The sequence below is a fragment of the Dermochelys coriacea genome, chromosome 7 (assembly GCF_009764565.3).
Source record: "Dermochelys coriacea isolate rDerCor1 chromosome 7, rDerCor1.pri.v4, whole genome shotgun sequence".
Classification (NCBI taxonomy): domain Eukaryota; kingdom Metazoa; phylum Chordata; order Testudines; family Dermochelyidae; genus Dermochelys; species Dermochelys coriacea.
In genome coordinates, this window is record NC_050074.1 from 10,453,177 (window position 1) to 10,481,023 (window position 27,847).

At 41.4% G+C, this 27,847-nt stretch overlaps 1 protein-coding gene across 25 annotated transcripts in view; it reads right to left on the reverse strand.

Moving 5' to 3' along the window:
* The window catches only part of FOXP1 (forkhead box P1), a 510,145-nt gene that overhangs the window by 385,979 nt on the left and 96,319 nt on the right, over positions 1–27,847 (reverse strand). For 2 of the 25 annotated variants that reach the window (XM_043519265.1, XM_043519264.1), the window contains exon 1: positions 352–445. The exons of the other annotated variants lie outside the window; for them this stretch is intronic. The gene's annotated coding sequence lies outside the window, so the exon portion shown is untranslated. Of the gene's footprint in view, positions 1–351; positions 446–27,847 lie in introns of those variants that run through there. 25 annotated transcript variants of the gene reach the window in all.

Here is a 27,847-nt window from a genome sequence, read left to right on the forward strand (position 1 = left end):
CAACTGCTCATCCTGTACTTGTTCTGTGAAAAGAGAGTTTTGTTTTCCAGTTATGTCAGTCTAGTACCTTTCTGCAAGTTTTGAATTTGATTGAGACAGGATATCTCAATATACCCAACAACTGTCAACTTTTCGCAGTATGAAAACTACACCTGAAGGAGGAGTCTGATTGTTTTCTTTTTGGCAGCAGACCAACAGCATTCAGAAACAATAGGGTGCTTATCTAGTGCTCTACATTTTCAAAATACTTTGCAAACATTAAACAAACTGAGACGCACAATACTATGGTAAAGTATAGAAGTATGATTATATGTTGCAAATGGTTTAGATAGTATGTTGAAAAGGTGTTACCCAGTAACTGCTCTTTAGATCAAAACAGCATTACAGTCCTCTCTATTTATGGCTGAGTGAAATTCATCCACAAAGATGATGTTCTTCTGAAGTATTTTCCAATCTAATTGGAATTGAAATGAAAAGACTATCAGGACAGTGAGAGCTAGGTGAAATCCCATGTCCAAAAGCTAAAGTGAAATAAAAATTCAGTAACTTTTGTATTAAGTAATTCTAGTTCAGCATTTGTGTGGTATTAAAACTTGGGTTTGGGTGGTGGTGGTGGTGGTTTTTTTTTTTGGGTGGGGGGAAGGGAGGAGGGAAGGAACACATTACAACATCAACTGGCAGAATTTCTGGCAATGAATTAAGCAGCCCACATTAACCATAGTTTGCAGCATGTGTAGTCAGCCTACTTCCCTATTTTAAACACATAACGATTAGAGTTGTGTTTAAACACATCTGGATGTGAGTTACTTCTGATAGTTGCCTCTATACCCAATACAGGAACTTCCTATGATGGCACATTAACAGAGCATTCCAAGCACAGGCATGTAGCACAATGTTTCTCCAAGCATGAGCTGTGGCCTCAAACAATCAAGGCTTTTGGGGGGGGGGCGGGGGGGAGGAGGGGTGTTGGAGAAATGATCAAACCGGGGGTGGGGACAGAACATCCTGCGTGAAACCGCATCCTGAACAAGCATCACCACGATTCACTGTAAATAAATACTCTCTCCTTGCAGCACTTCCGTCAACTGTCACTGCCTTGGCTCCAATCACCTTTCAAGTCCAAACAGGAAAGCAGAGAAAAGCGAGTGAGATGGCAGATATGAGGTTTAATTTGCTTTTCACTGCAGTTTTCACTGGTGGTGCGCTTCCAATTCGCTGGGATTGCCAGCTGCCTAGAATCACTCCTGGACCCAGTTTTTTCCTGTTAACCTTCATAATTGTATTATAAGGGGCAAGCCCACAAACTGTGCTACAAAAAGCTGTAAAAAGTGCAGCTTCTTCCTTGTATTAGATAAGCAGCCAGATTCAAACCCTGCTGCTGCAGACAGAATGGCAGCTGCGATTTGCTAAAGATGTTTGGTCACCTGCGTTTTACCTAATCCAAGATGTTGCTGTTAAAAAAAAAAAAAAAAAAAAGTGGGAGCAAGCAATTCAAGAATGAAATAAGTTTGACCTCTATTTTCTGGGAAATTTATGAAAATATACATGATTGGAAAGATCAAAGATGTGGATGGATAGCAATAGTGGGCTGGTGCAGGAGAGGTATGATTCGGAGCTTACTTTGTACTTGCACATCAGGCTTGCGGGGGGGGGGGTGGATGTCACATCTACACCCAAGTATTTAGTCTTAGCCTCCAAGGCAGCATGCTGCCTCTCTTCAATGCCCCCTAGTGGACAGTGTAAACCAGCATTACAGGCGTTTTAGGACAACTTGCTGCAAACCGGGGGAAAGTGAGGCAGGGCTGGCATTTACACAGGAAGAAAAGGAGTAGTTGTTCTCAGGGGAGTTCTTCTTTGAGAACAAAGGAGTGGGTGAAAAAACTTCATAAACCTAGTCAGACAGGACATGATCTTAGAGTGCCTGCCCGAGGAGGTGAGAAACTGCCTTGGCAAACACGCACCAAGACTGGGTCGGGTGGGGCATGCTGTAATGGATGGGATCCCTTCCTCACAGCCACATGCACGCACAAAAGGAGCAATTTAATAAAGAAAAAAAAAAGAGTAAAAATGAAGCATTACATGTACAAGCAAAAAGTATCATTAAAAGCTGTAATGTCTCACCGGTTCCTATGAAGTCATGTACTTACAATTCACTCATAAGAATTTAAAGACAGAATTACATGCTTGGTAATACTCTGGGGAGTACACTTTTCTATGTGACCCATTGTTTATATATGATGCATGGATTTGAGAAAGTGGCATTGTTAAAGGGATCATAAATTACAAAGGGGGAAGTTTGAATTTTTTCAGAAATCCTATTCCAGACAGGGCTTCCCTCAGCAGCAGATGATTGTTTGTTTGTTTGAGCAAATGAATTAGCTTGGGATCCACAGTACACACTGTAGGGTTTTCAAATTGCTCTGAGAAATATTAGCACCCCCACGGAGTTGCTCTAGAGAAGCAAACCTATTGTGGTCTGCACTGCAGTTGTTGTGGTACTAATTCCAAGTGTGAGTTTTTGATTGGGAGGGGTGGGGGCTAAGATAATTATTTGAGATTGAATTCTGAATATTAAAATGAATATAATGGGTAGGGTTTATGCAGTGCCTTTTTACAAAGTTTTTACCTGTGCTATTTGGTTTCTAAAGTTTCCTTCAAGCAACACTTGTTGTTAACATGATTATTTAAAACAAATTTATTTCAAAATGTGGGATTGGGCTGGGTTCCGTGTAACTTATGGGGGGCTCAGAATGGACTCCAGAATTTCTTAATACCCTCTACACCCTTCACCCCAAAATATGTGAAGTAACTAGTGGCCTGCCCCTTGCAAAGCAACCACAATTATTTCTTTGATGAGGCAGAAATGTTTTCCATCTAATGTGGGCTGGAAACTTAGACTCCATGACAGTGCCCAGTTCCATTTTAAATACTATGTCAAATTTAAACAAAGGGGGAAAAAAAGCCTGTTGTAACAGAACACCCAATAAAAATGTACCAAGCACTAGCAGCTGACTACCTATTGAGACCAAATCCTGCAAATGCTTCTGAAAGTACAGACATTTATTTCTGTGTAAAGTCCCTTGAGCAAGGGTTTGTAATCATGGATTGGGCTCCAACTCAAATTCTTTTGGGCCAAATTGTCAGAATTACCCTGCAGCACTGAAGTCAATGAGAGTTTTTGCCTTTAACTTTAATTTGGAGCAGGATTGAGCCCATACCTGTTCTGTGTTTATGTATTTATCCATAAAGGATAAATGGTATTAGTGGACTATTTTTTTTTCCCATTACAGTATGCAATTTATATTGATGTCACAAAGTTCCAGATACAATTAAGAATTAGAGGAAAACTATCTTTCAATATTAATTTATGAACTTAGATGCAAATATGATACACCAAGGGCCAGATCCTCTGCTGGCATCCAGTGACAACAAAAGTATGCCAATTTACACCACCTGAGGATCTGGTTCTACAGATCTAATTTATCTCAGATAGTTACCACCTTCAGAATTTAAGAAGAATAAATCATCATAGATTAAGCTTTAGCAAACCTGCTTAGCAAATTTGACTGTGTTAATGCCAGTACATGTATTTTAGCATCATTCATAATTGTACAACTTAATAAAGCACCTGGTCTAAATACGTTATTAACTAACAAGATCAATGAATTTAAGTTATTACCAGAAATAAGAAAAATTACCTTTTTATGTCAGTAGTTAATGTTTGTGAATTTGTGATGGCTCATTTAGTAGAAACACTGTTCAAGTATTACACTACAATTCCACTTATAGCAATTCACTAGTAAATATACGGAATGCTAATATATACAGCATTTCCACACCCCCAGAAACTTTTTAAACTCCGGAAGTGAGTTGGGATTATTCAATAATGCTGAAGATCTTTTCCTTCCTTATTGTCAACATGAGCTTTTGGAGGCTAATAGAACTCTAAATAATCATTTACGCTTAGTAAAACGTTTGAATGTATTTCCCGGATGGAGGGGGAAGTGATAGGATTAAGTCAAGCTAATGCTTTTGAGAAGCATCATGACCAAAAAATTTGTAATACATTTCCAGAGCATGTGTCCATCTTCCATGGTTCATGGAAGATTTCTAGTATGGATGTGTTCAGGAGACCATCCTAATGGTTCGCTGACCCACTGTTATGGAAGCTTTAGAAAATGTATGTCCATCTTGAACCCAATCTGCTCTAATTGACATCTTTGACCCAAAGCATATCCAGGCCTATACTTGGGGTTCTTTAACATCCAGAGACTGGGCTGGAAAAAAAAAGTGATCTATGCAGCTACAACATAATTGAGCCCCGCTGGGTCAATCACATGAGCAGACCCGCACTGATTCTGGCCCTGCTAAAGGGCCTGTGGGTGGCAGCAACAGAAGTTCTGGTCAAGCCACACACAGATCTATTTTGTTCCTTCCTTCCTTGCTTGCTTTTCCTGTGGCTAGGTGTGCTCTTTCCCCAGCCTTCTCCCTTCGTAACCTAGAGGGGGTTAGAAAAGGAACTCAAGCTAAAGTGGTTTCAGAAGAAGTCTGCCCTCCTTTACACAAGGTGGATAGACAAGGGGACTATAGGTCCCCATCACCATTGGATGCGGAGTGTGTCTCAGGTCCCTTGCTAAATGGAGAGGGATGGAGTCTCCCAGGCAGGGGACACCAATTCATTATGTGGAATGTGACGGTAGAATCAGGCTAGAGGGGGAACGCCTTAGGATTTGCCAGCCAAGGCACCCCAAGGTGAGGTGACAATTCGTTAAATAAAGAAATAAATACAAAAACCCCAAGCCTTCCCAAAGCCAGTCCAGGCTGCATTCTGGTGCCAAAAAGAGACCTGAAATAGGTTCTAGGAGGCTGTGCTAAGAGCAATGCAATCAGGAAAATATTCAGGCTGAAGCATGACTGGAAATACAGGAAGGTGAAAAAACAGGGATAAGAGCTGGGGTGGAGTTCCCAGTGGTAAAGGACCACTGATGGAGTTATGATGGGAGGGGAGTCACAACGGCAGAAGGCGTGACTAATCTGTTGCAATGTCCACTACATAATGAGTAACTGGATTTACTAGGCCCAGAGGACAGCATGCAGGGGAATCAGCTCCACCTCACCAAGACAATTCCGGTCCATATTCTCAAACTTTGTTGGAAATCAGTTGAAAGATGTGAGGGGTCACATAAGAAATCACGACCATCTGATTTAGCACAGAGCAGGCCAAATGGCTAAGAAGCTGCTTTATGAGCTGCAGTAATCTTTAAGCAGAAAATGTGCGTCAATCAGATCATCCAGTGAGGTAAACCCATGCTTATTCTGTAGCCTAACTATCATCCTATTGCTCAGAACATCACCCTTTGCCATAGCCAAAGGAATAAAAAAAAATCTCCTCTAATCTTCAGGAAAGAATTAAACCACAGGCTAGCCAGAAAGATCCAATAAAGGTTAAACTGCATTATTTTACTATCCTGGATCTGAAGTGCCTAGCTCTTTGAGGTCTCAGAGCTCTGCATGTGTTTTAAGCACTGTAGGTCATGAGAATCTTATCTCAATGGACCTCCAGGTTTGGCAAGCATCAGCAGCCTGTATTTGATGCTGAATAGATTGCCTTTCACTTAAAAAGTGACTGGCACTGCCATATGATTCAGTTTTCCTTGTAACAGAGTGGCATACAATTTGTTCAGAACCAACCTAGCTTTTTATGGAGCTGGCACAAAGGTTTTTTAAAAAAAAATCATCAGTTTGCCGAGGCACCAACCACTCAGGGGCTGCGTAGCTAGTTACGTTTGCCTTAATAAACTGGAACAAAAATGTAACACTATCACTCACAGGCTGAGAATTAAAAACTATTTTAAATGAACACAAGAGATACACAGCCAGTGCAAGGGGTTGGTTGGGGGGTAAGAAGAATGGTGCAGCTGCAGAGACCAGCATATTACAAAGCTCTGCAGAAACTCTGAAAAGGCTCTTTCTAACATTTGTGAACATCCTTCTCCCATCGGATTCCCACACACGATCTGGGACACTGACACACACTTAAGGGTCATTAGCACAACGCACAGAAATCAACTTCTCATATTCCATTCTGTAATGCACCCCAGAAAAAAGTGAAGCGAACAAAACCGGAATCACGGAATCTGTACCATAAAATTCAAAAATGATAGCTGGATCTTTTCCCCTCTTTGCCTTCAAAGAAATCCACTGTAAACGAGTGGCTATTTGATTAGATAAATATTCATCACATTTATTTTTGAAAGAGAACATAAAACAAAATAAAGGGAAAGAATGATCCATAGAACATGTGGTAAATACACATTTTATAAATCCTTAGAGGTTTACCACCCGCACAGAACATGGCACTTATTTCCCTGTGTGTTTACAAATCCAGACTTTCAATACAACATTTTAACAACACTCCAGCACATTGAATAATACCATTTAGCAAAAAGAAAACCAGATTTACACTGTACTGTACATTTAGATACAATTTCATATAGTTATAATTTGTGGTAATTTGGGGCCCAATTCTGCCAACATTATACATCTTAATACTACCTTACAAAAGAAAGAAATGGGACTGCTAATGTAATAAGGAACTGCTCAGTTTGAGAAAGGTAAGCCGAATGAACCTTTCATTTCAATACACAGATTTGAAAAATAGCTTGATACAAAAAAGGCCCGTTTCACCGAAGCTCTTTGTTTATTTTGTAATTCTAAACAAGTGCATGCACAATAAAGCTATGGATATTTTTTCCCATAGTCACAATATATGATTTAGAACATGCTTAAATAAATGTCTACTGAGGCAGAACTTTGTAAATGGATAAAGAATAGAGAGACCAAATATGACACACTCCTGTTCACCCACATACAATCTTCTGTGCAACTTTACTTACTGTTCATAGCTCATTGCAACTGAGCAAAGCTGTCTCTAATGTCATACAAATTTGGATATCAGCTGTCCTATGCAAATTTGACTCTAATTATGTATGCATTACTGAGCTATGAAATAAGTCAGTGTGTTGTGCTATGTGAATACACATCCCGCTCTTGTTTTTGAGCATAATAGTTTTCAGTGTCTGCTTGACGATCATATCCGGTGGACTATTTTTTTGTAAGCAACCAAAAGACAGAGAGTCCCTTCCTCTGCTAATTTTTAATTTTAATTAAGACAGTGTACACTTTTAAAAAAAATCCCATTCTAAAAGCAGCATGTATTCTCCCTAAAGGAGGATCTGAAGGGGAAACTGAAGGACTGCATTTTTATACCATGCAATAAATTAGCTTAAAAATATGAACAAAACAAACAAAAACAATTATTCAAAACATTTTTGTAAGCTAATTATGTACTAAGCAAGAAGTAATTTTACCCTTATACACACATTTTATGTTTTGGGCCCTTCTATTTCATGTCTCTTGACACCTTTTCCAATAATCCATCTACTTTATATTGGAAAGCCTCACATGAATAAAACTTTATGGCACTACAGGCATTTAGCCTTCCACTGACATTCCTGGTCTGTTCAATTCTGCAATTCAATCAAAATCAAATCTCAAAATCCTCTTGTCAGCCAGCACTGCTTTCATATGCCCGAGCCTCGTGTAAGGATAACTGCATCCAATCTTTCCCCCAAGCAGTGCTTATATTGTTTTATTACAGTTCAATGAGTGGAGTTCAAAATTATATGCAGCTGCCCACTACTGTGGTCTGTCTGTGTTACGCCTGGACACAAGTATTGCCCACCAGGCTTGAAATCATTCACTTACTGGTCTGGCAAGAAAGACTGTGAGCTCTTCTTTGTATGGAAGAACATCCTGCCTGCTAGATCTAAAGAGGGAGATGTTAACAGATCAGTCCCTTTATAAAAGGATTGTGAAAACCCTATGAAATGCAACTCAAATGTGCTCAATGTTAAGCATGTGGCTACTGCACATAAAAGCAAAGATAAACCTCAACATGCACTACTCATTCTCAGAAAGCTTGTGAAGGAAGATAAAGGGCTGCAGAATAAAAAGGCATCTTATGGAGGTTTTATATGTGTTTTAAATACGAAGCTTCATTTAGACAGTTTTTAATCTCTCCCCTCCCCCCACCGTTATCTTTTCACTGAAACAAAAGGATAAACACACAAAGCTAATTAAATACAATTTAATCAGATGAACAATGCAGCAATTCAAAATCCAATCGCTTAAAAACTCCTGCTAGCGATAGCTCCTGTACAATGTAGTTGTAGGGGAGAGATACCATCACTATAGAACAGGATTTCAATCTGACACTCACAGGGGGTTGGAGGCAAAGAAAGTGTCAAGAGGCTCCCTCCCCCACTAAAACATGACTACGAGGCAGCAATAGATGTGGACTGAAGAAAAGCAGCCCATGCGGATACACATTGTCAAACTAAGAATTGGTAGGTGAACTCTATTGCACATCCTAATTCACGTGCTAACCCCATGCTCTCTTGCTCTATGTATGAAATTCCATTGCCAATACAAGAGACTTAATATTTCTAAAAGTAACATAACTAGCCATTGCATCATCATTTAGGGTTAGTTTGCACTCGCTTCCCATCACGATTTTCCAGTACTATAACACTTAACATCAAAAGAAAAACTCCTTGTGTCAAAGGCTACTCATCAAATGTTCTACCATAACTAAATCATGGAAGACTTGTGTGTCATATAGCAGAAGCACCACATATAGTTAGAAATCCCACTGAGAAAAAAACTCTCTCGGAGATGATCCCATTACCTTTCAACACGTGGTTAACTATGCAACAAGCTACCTACCTTACAACAGCATCACAAGACTGCATCTCCAAGAATCAAACCTGTGCGCTTGGGGGGGGGGGGGGGAAACTGTACACATGCAAATGCCCAGTTTGTCCCTCAAGTTACCGTGCACATGGGCAACTGCCAGTGCAAGTGGCCAATTAGATCATACCTGGCCACTGGTGTTGGTAATTACCAGATTTGGATGCACTGTTGTGATAATATGTACATTATTAGGTGCCTATACTAATACTACATGTGCATAAATACCTACACAAATGTTATGTTTATATCTCTGATAAACAGGCTGCATGTGTCCAGGTCCAATACAAATCGGATCCTGCATTATGGCCCTGGAATAAGATTCAGGAAGTCCATGTTCTCTTCCCGACTCTGCTGTAGGACTTTTTCAGGCAAATCTCCACTCACTGTACCTCAGTTTCCCCATAGGTAAGCTGGGGATAACAAGGATTCCCAGCCTCACAGACACAATGTGCAGTGCTGAAATATTACAGAACTCCAGAAAAGCCTATAAACAAATAGATTTCCTAAAAGAAATATGTTTGGTATATTTGTCCAGGTGGAGATCTGGCAATGTCTGCCAAAAATTGAGGGTTTTAGGGACAATGGCTATTTTAACCACGTCTTTCCTACCCAGAAGTTATCTTTTCATAGAGAAAGCAACGTTTCTCCAAAAGATGGGAATTTGGATTAACCGGTCCAGTATAAAGATTCTCACTGGGTGAGCTTTCTGAGCCCACTGCTACAACCATCTTTTGGCCACCCTATATTAAAATGCTCCAGATCCAGATAGCTTTGGACATGAACATTCAGTTGCCACAACCAGTGCAAGGATAGAAGTTTGCAGCTTCAGCAACTCCAACCCCTCAGACAAAGACAAATACCTATAAGATCTCTATCAAGCATTCTTACAACTACAATACCCACCTGCTGAAGTAAAGAAACGGATTGACAGAGCCAGAAGAGTACCCAGAAGTCACCTACTACAGGACAGGCCCAACAAAGAAAACAACAGAACGCCACTAGCCATCACCTTCAGCCCCCAATTAAAACCTCTCCAACGCATCCTCAAGGATCTACAACCTATCCTGAAGGACGACCCATCACTCTCACAGATCTTGGGAGACAGGCCAGTACTTGCTTACAGACAGCCCCCCAACCTGAAGCAAATACTCACCAGCAACCACACAAAAGAACCCAGGAACCTATCGTTGCCAACTCTGTCCACATATCTATTCAGGGGATACCATCATAGGGCCTTATCACATCAGCCACACTATCAGAGGCTCATTCACCTGCGCATCTACCAATGTGATATATGCCATCATGTGCCAGCAATGCCCCTCTGCCATGTACATTGGTCAAACTGGACAGTCTCTACGTAAAAGAATAAATGGACACAAATCAGACGTCAAGCATTATAACATTCAAAACCAGTTGGAGAACACTTCAATCTCTCTCGTCACTCGATTAGACCTAAAAGTGGCAATACTTCAACAAAAAAACTTCAGAAACAGACTCCAACAAGAGACTGCTGAATTGGAATTAATTTGCAAACTGGATACAATTAACTTAGGCTTAAATAGAGACTGGGAGTGGATGGGTCATTACACAAAGTAAAACTATTTCCCATGTTTATTCCCCCCCTCCCTGTTCCTCAGACATTCTTGTCAACTGCTGGAAATGGTCCACCTTGATTATCACTACAAAAAGTTGCCCTCTCCCCCCACTCTCCTGCTGGTAATAGCTCACCTTAAGTGATCACTCTGGTTACAGTGTGTATGGTAATACCCATTGTTTCATGTTCTCTGTATACAAATCTCCCCACTGTATTTTCCACTGAATGCATCTGATGAAGTGAGCTGTAGCTCACGAAAGCTTATGCTCAAATAAATTTGTCTCTAAGGTGCCACAAGTCCTTTTTCTTTTTGAAAAAAATCAGACAGTCAGAATGGAATGCAACTCTGTTTAATCTGTCGGTAAGGCCAATGAAGGGGAACTAAGCAGGAAGGGGAGATGGAATTCACCCAACTACAACCAATGGACAAGGCCACGTAGCTGCAATGTAGCCCCCTCCACAGTTACCATTCCAATCTATAGCTTGGAACATCCACTTTCTGGGGATCCTGTGTTGTTAGATCTTTGTAGTCACATTTTCCATGGGTTCACAGTTAGCTTGCCCCCAAATACCACCTGCATGCTAGTTTATGTGGTGTTACTAGGGAGGGTCCCTCCCAACAAAGCTTCTCCACTGTAACCCTATCTCTGCTTAGTCCCACAGTGGGGTTTACAGAGGACTTTGGGCTGTCCCCTTGCAACAGTGAATTGCACCCAGGAAGAACTATTCAAACAGAACTAATCAGTCAAAAGTAAGGATTTTACCTGAACAGAAGATATTGACTCTTCCCCAGAATATTACAGAATCTAGAATTTGAGGCAACTAACTTAAGTATATGCTGGGAATAAGGGGGGAAAAAAAATCTCATTCCACATGCATACGTGCAGAAAGTGACAAACACCCGTGCCTGTAATCTGAAGTATGTTTAGCAGACTACACACAGAAGGCCAAAGCGTAAACCCCAGGATTCTCAGCATGAACGCATCTACAGCTTTGCTATAGAGCCAAATAGACACACGTATGAGATTCACAGCTCTAAAGCCTTAATCAATCCAACGCAGATCAGCTGAAATACTGAAATACTCAAGACCAAACATTTTATAGCAAACCAACAACAGCCTGCCATGGAGGGCCTCATCATTGCTAAGTATATTCTTCCTTACCTGGAGGAGAGAGCAAGGTATGTGGTGTAGCTCTAGAAGGTTCAATCTTCAGCCATAACTAATCTCCATTTGGTACGATATTAGGAAAATGTGCATGCGGGGAGGAGGAGGAGGAAGCAGCATGACATGGCTTTGCACCTCTATAATTCTCCTCCTCCAAGCTGGGGCTGGCTAAGGACCGGTTTGGCCCAAATGCAATTTAAGAGCCCCCTCAAGGTTGACCAGGCTGCAATAGCCTCCAAGAGCTTATTATGCAGCTGGGGATTGCCAAAGCACAAAATGCTCCAGACATGCCCCTGGTCACACCCCTACAACAACAAGCACTGTGAGAAAGTGTCATAAAACTCCCACAACTCTATGCCACACAGAGAATATTGCTTGGAAGCAGTAGTCTTCAGTTGGCTGGTTAGGATGGTTTTCTGGTCCTCTATGATACTATAGGATACATGTCCCAAAGGTCTAGTGCATTTATAAATCCCATAATACTTATATGATGTAGAAAACAAAGACCGGTTGAAAACTAAGAAAATAAGTGTGAAATCATCTGAACCTGAGACTTGATCAGGGGATGGACTGCTGATGAGGTTAAGTGTTCAGCAGAAAGGCAGTGAATTATTTAAAGTGCAGGAGAAAAAGATTTTTCCAAGCCAGCCTTCTTCTAATAAAGATATCCCTACAGAATTTTTCACCACCACCACCACCAACACTTTGCTCTTACAGTCCATCACACCTTCCAGCTGAGAATATCACAGTGTTTTACAAGCACCAAGCCAGGAAATGTAGTTTGGAGTAGGAAGATAGTGGAAGTTCATCAGGGGTCCTCCTTTTACAGTCTATGGGAGTAGTACTGTCCCATTTTAACCTTTACCTTGTTCTATATAAATTTTGTAACATGTTTGTAGACTGAGACAAGTGCAGCGAACACAAATACACAAGTAATTTAGGCTCACAATACACACCTGTGAAACCAATAAGTGTTAGCCCTATTTTACACCTGGAAAATTTAGCCACAGAAAGATTAAGCGACTTGCCTAAGGACAGCCAGTAAGCCTGTGATATCACCAATTAAAAAGCACAAACTTCCTGATTCAGAGCCCAGCCTACCTCCCTAAAACTCTCTTTTGAATTGCTAATATAATCAACTTACATCTTTGGGATTTGAAAACCCACTTCTAACAGCATCTCTGGACTAAACGGGGGAATTCCAGATGGGAGTCTGACCTCCTTCCTGTTCCATATGGAAGAAGGATAAAGCACTCAGGGTAGAGAGAGAACACCTTAGCAGTCACTTCTCCACCCATACAATAAAATCTATTCCAATTACACAGGTAGTACCCATCACCAGAAACTTTCCATACATCATATATGCAAGTTACCATTTCTCTCAGACAATGAGCAGATAAAGCTTCAATTGCTTTTTGAGAGAAAGCATGACCCAAGTGGATTTATAGCATCTGAAAAAAACTAGTTCTGGTGTCCACCCCTTTGCAAAGCAAACATTTACATTTTAGCAGGAAAAGCCTGACAAGTTGTTATAACCTCTTCCACTCCCTCCTTTCTCTCTCCAACTCCCCACACCCTGTAGCCTCCCTCCCTCCCCCCACACCTTCCCCCCCCCCCCAGTCTTGAAATACACCACATCTTTCTTACTCAGTTACAAGAGGAAGCAGAAGCTTGGAGGGGAATCGTAGCTTGGGTCTATTTCACACACTTCCAGGATCCACCCTCCAATGGCATACACAATCTACCAGAATAAACTAAAGGCATTCATATGGACTGCGTTTTTGGATTTAAATGCTCAAAGCATTTTTTCCTTCTCTTTTCTTTTGGCAAAAAGACTACACAAAAGACTTGTTACAGGTCAGGTCCTAAATGTAGGATGACACAGCATGGTAACATATTGCAGCACATCCTTTATTGAATTACAGTCTTAAAAAAACATTAAAAGAATGTTAAAGTTGCAAAATATAGCTCAAAAGTTAAGCAATGTCAGGATCAAAGTTGCCTGTGCAATGTTAATTCACCTCCATTGTGTGTATGCATTATGATACAGTCTTCAACTACATGAGGACATACTATATTTTCCACAGGACCGCAGCCTCATTCAATGAATGGGTGCTGTGACGGAACATACCTGAGTATTCACACCCTGCTGTAAAAATCTTTGTACAATGTATGCCTTGTAAGGGATCATTTGAAAAAGTCATGATTTGCCAGTCAACATTGTCCTTGTAAAATAAAAGTGATAAGATTCCCCTGTATGATGATATTAAACACATGATCCAAACCCACAGCCCTGCCAAGGCAGAAGTCAGCAAAGAGTTCTGTTCTAAACCAATGTATGCTTGCCTTAATTTGCATTTAAGGAGCAAGCAAACAGAGTCATCATGCAGGGAAGGGAAACAAAGGAAACTCAAACAGATGGAAAACAAACCAGTGGGAAACATCCCTCCACATAGACTGTCTCCTGGTTCTCACCTGGAAATGTTCGTCAAGAAGGGGGACCAAAACAATAAAAAGGAGGGGCAAACACCACAAGACACCCCCTCTGCTTCCCTGACTATCACATTCTCTGCACCTAAGATGACAAAGGAAACAGCCATTGGACTAGTGGGGCAGGGGGTCCTGCCCTGAAGAGTTTGGTCAGTAATCTTGCTGGAAGCATGTGGTGAGAAAGTTGCTTGAATCTAATATAGTTTGTTAAATTAGGCACTAGAAAGTGTTCTACCTTTATTATTCTTGTAACCATTTCTGACTTTTATGCCTCGTTACTGGTACTCACTTAACATCTCTCTATTTAGTTAATAAACTTGTTTTATGGTTTTATCTAATCCAGCGTGTTTACGTTTAGGTGTCTGGGTAACTCTGTTTAGAACAACAGGCTAATGTTTATTATTTCTTTAAAGGAATAACAGACTTAACATATTTGGACTGTCCAGAAGATGGTCAGGTAAAATGGTTAATGGTGAAATCCTAGCGGATCTTAAACATAAAAAAGAAGCTTACAAGAAGTGGAAGGTTGGACATATGACCAGGGAAGAGTATAAAAATATTGCTCGGGCATGTAGGAAAGATATCAGGAGGGCCAAATCGCACCTGGAGCTGCAGCTAGCAAGAGATGTCAAGAGTAACAAGAAGGGTTTCTTCAGGTATGTTGGCAACAAGAAGAAAGCCAAGGAAAGTGTGGGCCCCTTACTGAATGAGGGAGGCAAGCTAGTGACAGAGGATGTGGAAAAAGCTAATGTACTCAATGCTTTTTTTGCCTCTGTTTTCACTAACAAGGTCAGCTCCCAGACTGCTGTGCTGGGCAACACAAAATGGGGAAGAGATGGCCAGCCCTCTGTAGAGATAGAGGTGGTTAGGGACTATTTAGAAAAGCTGGACGTGCACAAGTCCATGGGGCCGGACGAATTGCATCCGAGAGTGCTGAAGGAATTGGCGGCTGTGATTGCAGAGCCCTTGGCCATTATCTTTGAAAACTCGTGGCGAACGGGGGAAGTCCCGGATGACTGGAAAAAGGCTAATGTAGTGCCCATCTTTAAAAAAGGGAAGAAGGAGGATCCTGGGAACTACAGGCCGGTCAACCTCACCTCAGTCCCTGGAAAAATCATGGAGCAGGTCCTCAAAGAATCAATCCTGAAGCACTTAGAGGAGAGGAAAGTGATCAGGAACAGTCAGCATGGATTCACCAAGGGAAGGTCATGCCTGACTAATCTAATCGCCTTTTATGATGAGATTACTGGTTCTGTGGATGAAGGGAAAGCAGTGGATGTATTGTTTCTTGACTTTAGCAAAGCTTTTGACACGGTCTCCCACAGCATTCTTGTCAGCAAGTTAAGGAAGTATGGGCTGGATGAATGCACTATAAGGTGGGTAGAAAGCTGGCTAGATTGTCGGGCTCAACGGGTAGTGATCAATGGCTCCATGTCTAGTTGGCAGCCGGTGTCAAGTGGAGTGCCCCAGGGGTCGGTCCTGGGGCCCGTTTTGTTCAATATCTTCATAAATGATCTGGAGGATGGTGTGGATTGCACTCTCAGCAAATTTGCGGATGATACTAAACTGGGAGGAGTGGTAGATACGCTGGAGGGGAGGGATAGGATACAGAAGGACCTAGACAAATTGGAGGATTGGGCCAAAAGAAATCTAATGAGGTTCAATAAGGATAAATGCAGGGTCCTGCACTTAGGATGGAAGAATCCAATGCACCGCTACAGACTAGGGACCGAATGGCTCGGCAGCAGTCCTGCGGAAAAGGACCTAGGGGTGACAGTGGACGAGAAGCTGGATATGAGTCAGCAGTGTGCCCTTGTTGCCAAGAAGGCCAATGGCATTTTGGGTTGTATAAGTAGGGGCATAGCGAGCAGATCGAGGGACGTGATCGTTCCCCTCTATTCGACACTGGTGAGGCCTCATCTGGAGTACTGTGTCCAGTTTTGGGCCCCACACTACAGGAAGGATGTGGATAAATTGGAAAGAGTACAGCGAAGGGCAACAAAAATGATTAGGGGTCTAGAGCACATGACTTATGAGGAGAGGCTGAGGGAGCTGGGATTGTTTAGTCTGCAGAAGAGAAGAATGAGGGGGGATTTGATAGCTGCTTTCAACTACCTGAAAGGGGGTTTCAAAGAGGATGGCTCTAGACTGTTCTCAATGGTAGCAGATGACAGAACGAGGAGTAATGGTCTCAAGTTGCAATGGGGGAGGTTTAGATTGGATATTAGGAAAAACTTTTTCACTAAGAGGGTGGTGAAACACTGGAATGCGTTACCTAGGGAGGTGGTAGAATCTCCTTCCTTAGAGGTTTTTAAGGTCAGGCTTGACAAAGCCCTGGCTGGGATGATTTAACTGGGACTTGGTCCTGCTTTGAGCAGGGGGTTGGACTAGATGACCTTCTGGGGTCCCTTCCAACCCTGATATTCTATGATTCTATGATTCTAAGAGGGCTGGGTAGTGCAAGACATACGTTTCTGGGGAAGTGTGTGTTGGGGTCACCCCGCAGTACAACCAAAGCTAGTGAGAGCCAGGGTGTGACAAACATCTGTGAGTGACCTGCATGCTGGTGGCTGGTCGTGAGCAGTCCTGGTTGGACGCTACAACAACAAGGCATTGCAAGACACCCCAGATTACAGGGAAGGAATGACCCCCCCATCTGGATTGTACCCTGGAATATCAACTATTATTCAAAATTTGTCTTTATCTTCATTCAATGTGCAGCCCTAGACCCTATCTAATGAACCCCATTCCAAACCCTGCACTGAATATAAAACTTTTTATTTTCTCCTGGGCATATCTATGGTGCTCTTAATGAGTGTTTCTCAAACTCTCATGACATTTATATGAGATTAAGCGATTCAAATGCTCCTGTGAGATTAGGTGGTGTTATCTCCATTCTACAGATGGACACTTGACCTTAATTGCTCTGTGTTTTAGTTCCCCACTAATTTGGGGTGACCAACATTAGACACCTAGGGCCTCCCTGTTTTCCCAGAGTACTAGCATTTTACATCTTCAAAGCACAGCTCCAATCAACTTCAATTGCAGTTGTGAGCACTCAGCATTTCTGCAAATCAGGCCCCAAATGTCTTATACTGGGTCCTCAGAAAAAGAGGAACAAGCAATAAGTGGCCAACTGTGAACTTTTGGTTTAAGTGATTTGCCCAACATCACCCAGGGGTCCTATGGGCTGGGGGCGGGGGACAAACAAACAGTTGATGATCACACAATTAAAGAATGCTTCACAAGGGGCCCAAATTAAGGTTGCACAGGAAACCTTACTGACATTTCTTACATTTTGACTGCTTGACTATGCAACCTTAAAAGAATGTTATGTAGTTTTATCTACAAGAAAATCTGAAATAAACAAATAAATAATCAAACAAGCTCAGATGTTCCATCATATGGAACCATATTGACTCCCAACTTGGGTCATCAGCAGAGTTTGGACCTTTAGCTCTACAGTGCAGACCTCTGCCAGTTGAGCTAACAGAATAACTTGTAGCAGCAGTAGGCTGTTATCTTCTCAGTGGACAGTCATTAGAAGGTGATGAGATGCACATTTTACCAGTGGATTTTACAACTATTTGCTAACTGCAGAGGAATGCAGAGACTCAGGATTCCTAGGTTCAATGTCAGATTCTGTAGGCAAGCGTGCCCTAGCCATTATAGGCCATTCTGCCCATGCCCAGCAGCAAGCCTGCCCCATTCCCTCTCTGCACCTGTTACCTCCCTACCTCCTGCCTCCCCTATTCCTGTATAAGATCCCTTCCCTTCTCTGTTCTCCTAGTCACTCCCCCCCATTGACTCCTGCCCTCCCCCTCCTCTTTTCCCCAACTCTCTCGTTCTCTCTCACACACACACACACACACACACACACACACACACCCTCCCTCCTGTCCCTCCGCCCTCCCGTTCCTCCTCAACTTCTCCTTATCCCCCTACCCCACACACACAGCAAATTCCTCAACCCTTGCATTCTGGTCAGGCAACTTCCTCCCCCATGCAGGCTGAGCATCGGCAGGGCAGCACTGAGAGCACTAAAGAGACAGCCCCCCTACTGTCAGTTCTGGTGCCCAACACTACAGTAACCCCCAGAGTAGAAACTGCAGCAAAAAGTCCCGCTCAGCCCCGGGCTCTAGGGTTGCCAACATTGTATTTCAAAAATAAGGGACTGTTCTCTAAGCACCCCCATCCCACCCGCCTCCCAATATCATCATTAGCATTAATATTATTAAAAGATAAGCAGCACTCATCTACGTTCGCCAGGGGGTATTTCATGCTGCTTTTTGAAGCACTCAGGAACTCCTGAACTTGTTGTACAGAGATGAAAAAATAAAGAGGTGTCCCTTGTAATAAGGGATTGTTGGCAACCCTAGTCCCCACAGCCCTGGGTTAAAGCATGCTCAGTACAGGTGAAATCACTGATAATTTAGGAGGCAAATGCTAACAATGCTTTACTGAGCATGTGCAAGCTGAGTTTTTTTGGAAGGTTATAACTTTGGATGTTTTCACAGGGATGGCATCCATGACACCACAGAGACTCTTTGCCCATTTCTAAGTCCCTGCTCCAAAGCATGGAGGTGCCTGAGCTTCTGAGCAAAACAGCTGCTAGAAGTTTTTTTTATTAAAAACATTTTTCCCTAACCTCATTCTCAGGAACGTCTGAACCATTTTAGCTCAAGCTTTCAAAAAAAGGGTCTGCCTAAGGCTGAATCGAGGATTGAAAATTTCCGCCCAAATGGCTAAATTCTGTCAAAGTTAATGAAAATAGGGTCCTATACTGGAAAGCATTGAGCAACCCTAAATACAGGTAGTTCTACCAGCCCCAACTATCATACCAGACAGGTAAACTTACGCTCCATGGGCGATTTTACGGCTCTCAACCCATACACAAAACTCATTTTTGTCTACACCACTTGCATGTGCATCAACAGTTTTACACAGTCCCATAGGTGTGACAGTGCTTAGGCACAATAGGACTCCATTGTATTGTAAAATACTTCCTCTGTAAAGATGCCTAATAGACATAATTCAGTTTCCATGCTGCTGAAAGTATATGTTACATCCTCACTGGCATCCCTAATAACATGATGATCAACCCACTCTAAATGCCTGGATGGACAAATTTTAATTGTTTTTAAAACGTATAAAGGATTATTCATATGACAAAATGTTGTTGTACTATTACTACAGTTCCTCATTTGTTTTTTATTCATGTACTGTAACAGATTTATCAGCAAGGGCAATGTGCACATGCTCAGAAGACTTACCAAACACCACTTATCTATATATTTGCTCTGTGGACACAATTCAACTGCAACTGAAGTCAATGGGAGTCTTTCCACTGACTTCATTTGGAGTTGGATCAGGCACTATGAAAATAATGTGTTTGATACATTCCTGGCTGTAACTTAATTATATAGAAATGTGATGTTATGTTTTAGAACAACTAAGGACACATACCGATTTGCCAGTAGTTTAATTTGTTCATTTTCTTCAATTGAAAAAAAGGGCATTTGCATTTCAGCTGCTGCTCACAGTGAGAGATTTCATTTTCATTAAATAGCTAAACATTTTTTATTATGCTTTTGTTTTTCTGTACTAAATTTGTGGAAAGAGTGAAATATCACATTTTTGCCATGATCCGTGTGATTTTTCATCCTTCCTAGTAATTTGCTAGTTCTCTTCTCTCACACTCTCCCGTAAAAGGGTTTTACAGTTAGTACAAAATAATTAGCACACAATATATATTTACTCCTTTACTAGGAATGTGTTTACATGGACTTGCCTGTTACAGCAACAAGGGAAACATACAAATGCTGCTTTTTTATATATCAGACTTTTTTTTTTTTAATAAGGTTAAAAGTGCATGTCTGCACCTCAAAACACAGGTTATTAAAACAGAAGTACAATTTCAATGAAGCATTAAGCCAAGGGAGAAAATCTTGCAGTGCAGTAGCTGCGACAATAACTATCACTAAAGAGTTGCAAAAGCCAAAAGGAAGGAGTTAACCTTTGTTGAAACGTTAGATGGTAGTTGCTACTTCAGTTACTGCTGTACCAGTACTTACAAGAGCAAATGCTCTGTAAGGTAAGAGCATTATCTATACACCTCTCAGTTCTTTGAGGGTCAAATCTAAAGTCTTGCTCTTTAAATGTGCGCAAAAAACAAATACCAGGTATACATGAAAATCTGGTAGAACAGGAAACTCAAGGGAACTATTTCTGAAATGTAAATGAGGTTCTGTCACTTTCATTTCATTATTGTGGTACCGCATTAATGTGATTTTCAGGACAGGATATCAGCCATTTCAGACTGCATCCATCCGAAACTAGACAGACAAGCTGCTCAAGATTTTTAAATACATTAGAAATTATTTTAAAAATCTATTGTGCCTTGCTTTAGATCTAGCTTAAAGATGAACTGGATACATCTGGGGCAATCTCACCGTAATAAGTGGTTTTATTATTTAAAGGAACATTTAGCAGGCAGTTACAACTTGACATGAACTAAATACTTTGAAAGATAAATAACAGTCTTGTCAAAGCTAAGGATCTAAACCCTTACTATGCCAGCCCTTACTCATGCAAGTAGAGGTTTACAGGATCAGGCCCCAAGTTTGTAAACTAGATACCAGGATCTAAGTCCTAAAAACTTAGTAACCTAAGAACCTTTAGTAACCTGATTTTCCATGGGACTTAAGTGCCTTTGAAAATTTTGTCCATAGATGTGACTTAGCATAGACAGTAGGCTTTTATGCACAATACTTCTTGTGACAATTCTTTCATCAGCAGCCATTCTGGAACTTCCTAACAAATTTATCACCGTAAAATGCTGATTACAGTGTTGATGCAAACAAGGCTACAATTACAAGATGACAGCAAATCAATTCGGATGCAGATTATATCAACAGTTGGGGATGGGAAGGAAAGGATTAAACTCAAAAGACTAAAAATATTTAAGGTTCTGTAATCCCACAGCACCCTTACTTCAGCTGTATTGATCCCAGACGATATCCCAAGGAGCAATGTTGCCATATTATGGTACCATCATGACAAAATATTTTCGCAGTGGTATGTATTAATATATCACAGTAGAAACTAATGACAGGTTTCAGAGTAGCAGCCGTGTTAGTCTGTATTCGCAAAAAGAAAAGGAGTACTTGTGGCACCTTAGAGACTAACAAATTTATTAGAGCATAAGCTTTCGTGAGCTACAGTGAGCTGTAGCTCACGAAAGCTTATGCTCTAATAAATTTGTTAGACTCTAAGGTGCCACAAGTACTCCTTTTCTTTTAGTAGAAACTAACAATTTCACTTATAAGAGCTACTACATACGTAAACACATTTTTGCAATGTTTGCAATCAAGTATATTTATCAAGAGCCAGACAGCATAAAGTACCACCTAGGTCAATGTTCAGCGTTTGAAAATGCAGAGCAATTGCCCCATGAAGTCAATGAGAGCTATGTGTAAGCACCCAAGAGCAGAATTTGGCTTCTGCTATTGTACAAAAGCAGGGATAGGGAACTGCCTGTGATGCAAGTCAGATATAAAGGAGCATTAAAGGTAATTTGCCAGCCTTAATTTAGCATCATATTGCTTTTCTTAGGTGGCTCAGGCATCCACAGTAGCATTTTTAAACATTTTCTGTTTAATATCCTGTACGGTATCTCTATTTGCAAATTTCATACACATAAAAGTGGGACAAAGTAACCTCCGGACAAGCATGTGGTTAAGTCCCACTTAAGAGAGGGCAGTCAAAAATTTGTGAGAATACAACCAGCTTTTGTTGGAATTTATTTGCAGGTACATTTCCCTGAGATTTTTCCTCTATTTTTCCCCCCTCATTTTTCTTCCTTTTAGCATATAACAACCCTTCTGAGCTAACTTACATGAGAAGAGGGAAGATAGCTATTGTGCTGCATGTTTTCTCACAGCAGATCCCACTCGCATTGGCTATGAATCCAGCACTGTGAGCCAATTTCAAGAAAACGAGAGTTCAACCCCTTCCTCTCTCTCCATTTTTGTAATCTCTCCCAGGCACAACTGTTCCAGAAAGCAGCTCCCCTACGAGTCCAATATTTACACTAAACCCTCACTAAAGGGCTTTCTATTGTAATGCTATCTCATTGATACAAGACTACTCCTCAGCCACATCAAACCATACAATGCTGTTAGAAGCAAAAATTCTGTCTTACAAAAGAGAGAGTGTGGATCATTTTAGTCTGGTTAAATACAACTTTTGGATTTAAGTAAAAACTAATGCAATTTTACAGTAAGTGTTTTCTCACTGAGGACAACTAGGGATCTCTATGTACTAAATACACATACAAATATTTTGATCTCTAATCAATCTCCCCCCACCCCCAGCAATTACCTAATTCTCATAATTTCTTAATCCTACAAAATATAAATACTTTGCAAGAGTTCCAGATCAGAACAGATTTCATCTTATGTCTTTGAAATTCTTTTGATGAATCTCGGGTCAAAAAATCTCTAAAGCGTTAAAAGAAAACTCCTGCATCTTTTAACTCTGTTTTGTAAAAAGCACGGGTGGGTGTAAAAGCCCTAACAGAATATAGCACTTGCTTCCCTTTTTGTTGCAAATATGAAAGACTAACCAGACATCTTTATTCAAATGAAATTATAAATACTTTTTCATCATTTTTTTCTTCAACATGTAGAAACCCCACCCCATAATGAGCACAAGCTTAAAGCAATTTCTTCCAATGGACCATTTTACTTATTCTCCAATTTCTTACCCAAATTACACAGGTATAATTATTTTGACACCGTAATGAAAAGAAAATGGGATTTGGGTACTGTGGGTTTATCTAATAACACTATTTCTTGCCAGACTTCACAGCACTGACAATCACAAAGAGCCCTGTCCATTCCAATAGAAAATATTTGATTTTACTGTAGGAACATTATTTATTTTCACCAAGTTGCTATTATCAGAAAGGATATGATAGCTGAATAATAAAAATGAAATCAAGAAATTCTGGTGTTTCAAGGCTTTATTTTTTTCTGCTCTCACTTTTGACATTTTCTTCCCCTGGAGAGACAAGATAAAGTGCTGTCATAAATGGGTGACTTTTCTTGTCAAATGACAGATTTGATTCTCCATGGCAACCACAAATCAAGGTGCTAGTCTGAATTAAAGCTTCTCTTAAAAGGCGTCTTTATGTTTATAAAATGAATTTAAATTAAATGGGTATTAGGTACAGTTTTTTACCTCAATTTATTTATTGACTAAGGAGCTCTGTACTGGATGTAGCATATTTGCATTTAAAGGAAAGACAACATATTGTACTGGCAGATGCACAAACAAAGCAAGTTACAAGGTCATGCTACATATAGTAGTTTACAGTACTATGAATGGCATACAGATGGACAGCAAGCATTTAAGAGGTACTTAAATACTGGAAAAAGCACAAAAATTACCTACGGGGTAACAGATGAAGGAAATCTCTCCTCATCTCGTAACACTGCTTTCTTCCAGACTCAGTTAATAAAGAGTCGTGTAATTGTCACAAACAGCATGCCAAAAAAAAAAAAAAAAAAATCAATCAATCAGATGCTTCATTCTGTGTGCCCTTATGGAATCTTACTATAGATCATGATACACTGTTTGGAATAATTACCTTGATTTTAAAAGACTTAGAATTTAAAACCGGTTTCAACTTTAAATGCTTTAAAAATATCACCCTGTTCATTTTTATGAGATCACTTATTTGATAAATATGATTTTTTCTTTAAAGAGGAGTTCATGTATTCTTAGAGTTCCACAATTAATCTACCTTAGTACCCTCTTTTTTTTCCCAAAAACTGAAGAAACAGACATGTTTTACCTATGGTATTACTCTTCTTGCCCATTTTAACCTATACAGGTAGGAAAATAGTTATGTATGTACGACCTTAAAATTTATAAGATCCGGCTGAAATCACACGCATCTTTTACGCGCGCGCACACACAGAGTCTAGGCTTCACAAACTAAAATATAGCTCATTTTAGAGTGGAACATTAACATCACGAAGTACAGTTGCCCTTTGACAGCTATATACAATGTAAACACTACAACCAGCTTAGCAGATATATTTAATACATGCCAAATAAGAGAAAACTGAAGTTTTTCAGCATATATTGTTGGTTACTGGAGTCAAGCGTCTCCACATTCACTGCCCTTGTAAGTTCTGCCAAATTTGATTTTAAGCTTCCTGAAGTTAAAGAAGGTTTATACAGTATTAACACAAGATCTTCTCACACATTTCTCAAGTTATTACACAGCCTTTACCCAAAATTACAATATTAAGCAGGAAAGAAAGCTTTGGTTCAGCTTCGTGAAGAGAGATGGACAAGGTGTGTTCACAGGAGGCTGCAATATATTCAAGCCTGACATGCTTTTAAGTTTTAGTGGAGCTACCCACTTCGTACTATTTAAAGTAGAAGAAATGTAATAAAATGGTCCCTTAAAGTTAAAAAACTGTGTACAAAGCATATTTTATATTATCAGTGAGATGTGTACAAGTCACAAAGTACAATAGCTTTTGTTCCAGGTTGCAAACACATAGTTTGGATGCATTTCTCGCACCAAGGAAAATCCTGTGGCCAGGCCAGTTAGCTAGCAAGATCAAGGGGCTTCTAAGTGGTAGAAGAAATAGCTGCCCACAGGCTACAAAGTGCTAGATTCTGACACCCTCAACCATGTACAGTAGCACCTCACTCCACAAGTGGAAACCAATGAGATCACTTATTGGAAGAGGGTGCTATTCAGCATGAGTAAGGACATAAGAACTTGGCCCAGAGCTGCCACTACCACAGCCTCATGGCTTCTTCAGTTCATATGATAACAGAATGGCCCTGAATAGCTTTAGGAATCCTTGACTTCCATAGACAGCAGAACTGCACTAGTTCTGCACTGGGGGGATCCCTCCATCCCCAGAGGGGCACTGGAGAGCGGCAGGACTCATCCCACTGTGCAGAGGTGACGCATGAGGGCGTCACGCAGGATCATGTCCCCCTCCTTCTCTACAGCTTTCTGCCAGGGTGGGTTCACACCAGAACGTGGCCAGCAACAGCCTTTTGACACTGTGCTTCCAACCACAAGGGGAGAGAAGCAATCCTTGGCCCATGTCTTTGTAGAGCTCATCCCTTCTCTCTCTTTGCCCCCATGCTCCTGTACGCAGCTCCTGTCCCTTCCTGCCCACACAATACCAAAAGGCAGCTAACATCTCCAGGCTGCTGCTGGGCACAGACATAACCCAGCCGCCTCCTGTCCCCCGCTTACAGTGTGGGCAGGAAGGAGTTAAGCCCTAAGGAGGAATTGTACACCAGGTGGGGGGAACCTGACTGCAGGGGCTTCAGCAGCACAGAGCCCGGCCACAGGTGGCTCAGAAGGGGAGGGCAGCTTGGGAACGGAAAAGCCCCATGCTCCCTGGGGGCAGGATCCAGGATGGGGGGGAGGGTGAAGAGTGCCCTAAACCCCTGGCTGAGGGGCTGCTGAGGACCCTATGAGTTCGGGGCGGGGACAGGCTGGAAATTGCCTCCTCCCCCCACCATTCCCGTGTTTATCTGAGGGGCAGAGACTTCAAAGAGGCTCCCCAGTGCCAACATTGCACAGGGCTCTGGGTGGCTTTGGCACACATAGGGCTTGGCTCCTCCTGGGCAGTGCCCCATGCGGGAGGGTCTGGGCTTTCCCGGGGCACCTGCCTGGCCAGTGGGGAAGGAAGGCGCCCACCAGGCAGTAAACTGGAAGCCGATGTGCCGCGCCTGGGGATATGGAAGAGCAGCGGGGCTGGTGGTGTAAGGGCAAAGCAGGGATGGAACAGCGAGAGCAGGAGACGGGGGAAGAGATAGCGAGGAGAGCACATAAAGAGACAATAGGTGGGCAGCAGAGGTGACATGTGAGATGGTCACGTGCCTACGGTAACCACCTGGCTGGTATTTGACTGGACAGAGACTGTTTGTTGTTGGTGGTATTTTTTTAAATGTCTTTGCCAGTTGCCAGTAAAATAAATTAATCTGCAGAGTTTTTCTACATGGGTCTAAAGATTTGCATCATTACCACAACACACTCATGTATCTAATGTTAAAAGTGTCCGTATCCAGTTAAAGATCCTGCAGTGTTCCCACTTCCACAGTTTAAACGATAACAGATCAAAACTGCTGAAAATACAGCAGCCGCCAGCCCACCAACACACAAGTACACCGAGTGTATGCATGACAGAGGGTCTGAGTCACGCGAGCGCACAATGTTATCAATCTTATGTGTGTGTGATCTCTCTCTAGGTGGCTCTTGAAGAGGGGGCTTTTGCAGAGTTGCCTGGTGGTTTGAGTTGCCTTGGGGGTGGGGGGAAATACCTTTTTTTTTTTTTTCCTTTCACTTCAAAAGGTAGTAGCGCTACATGTGCCCCCCTCCACCTTTAAATTGTGCCCTTCATGCATTGTCAACAGTTGAGAGTCATCTGTGGCACTGTGCAAAGTCAGGCCAACAGCAGAGTTCAAAAGAGGTTCTGTGGCCTGTGTAATGTAGGATGATCATACTGGTCCCTTCTGGCCTTAAAAGCTATGACAGCCACAAGCCACCGTGCCCGTAAAGCAACGCCTGCGGTACACACTGCAATGATTCCACAGTTCCCCAAGTACCATATTGCCACAGCGTTCAACTAACGGTAATTAGTCAATATCAGTGTTGGGCCGCCTAATCCTAATCCGGTGCAGTCTGGCACAACATACAGTTTTGGCTATGAAGCAGCTCAAACAGAACTAGTATGGAATCCTTATTCTCACTTCATGTCAGAACTGACCCTCCATTTCAGAAGGATGAATTACAGCTCTCGGATGTTAAGAAGGCCCCTTCGTAACACAGAAACATCACTATCTTGCATTGACAGTTTCTCACTCAAATGCGCCACCTTAAGAACTGAAAACAATAATAGCGTTAGGCCTCTCTGAATCAGCATGTAAACAGTTGCTACATAAAATCAGAAGACACTTTGCTAATGTAGTATTGTATAAGTAAAATGCTCATTAAAAGAGTAATTCATAAAAGAAATGTGAATTTTATTAAATAGGCACTGAATTTCTCAGATTTTTATCGTTTAAGAAAAGAAATTTCACTCATGCTGTAATCTGATAACCATGTTTATGTTTGACCATCACAAAACTATATAAATTAAGCCACAAATATTGCTCACGCAAACAAACAACATCATTTCATTCCAACTCCTGCAAATCCTTGGTACTTCTAGCCACAAGTATATAAAGAAGAATGTAGCTAAAAAAAAGCCTGATTAAGGGCCCAATCCTGCACTTTTTGGAAAATTCCCTGTACTACCTGCAGCGCACAAGAAAGATTACATGCATAGGGCTTACTTCTGTGCATATAATCATTAATTTTTATGGACTTTTAAGATGCACAATATACATGTACATTAGGCTTTGGGCAGCTTCCCAGACAGGATAGGCATGGAGAAAAAAAGACCCATGTTTCATATATGAGGTGTATATTGCAATAACCAACAGCTCTGGATATAGTGCCAGGATTGATAGCATGGGAATAGTGCATGCATCTGTGTGGAGAATTTGATATTTTTCCAGAATTGTAGTGTCAGCTATTATACTGGGACTGGGGGCAGTAGGTCTGAGGAACTGGTACAGGAGAAGGAGGATCAAATGCTAGAAGGAAACTTGCAACATATAAACAGTTAAAACCATAAAAAGAAAAGGAGTACTTGTGGCACCTTAGAGACTAACAAATTTATTAGAGCATAAG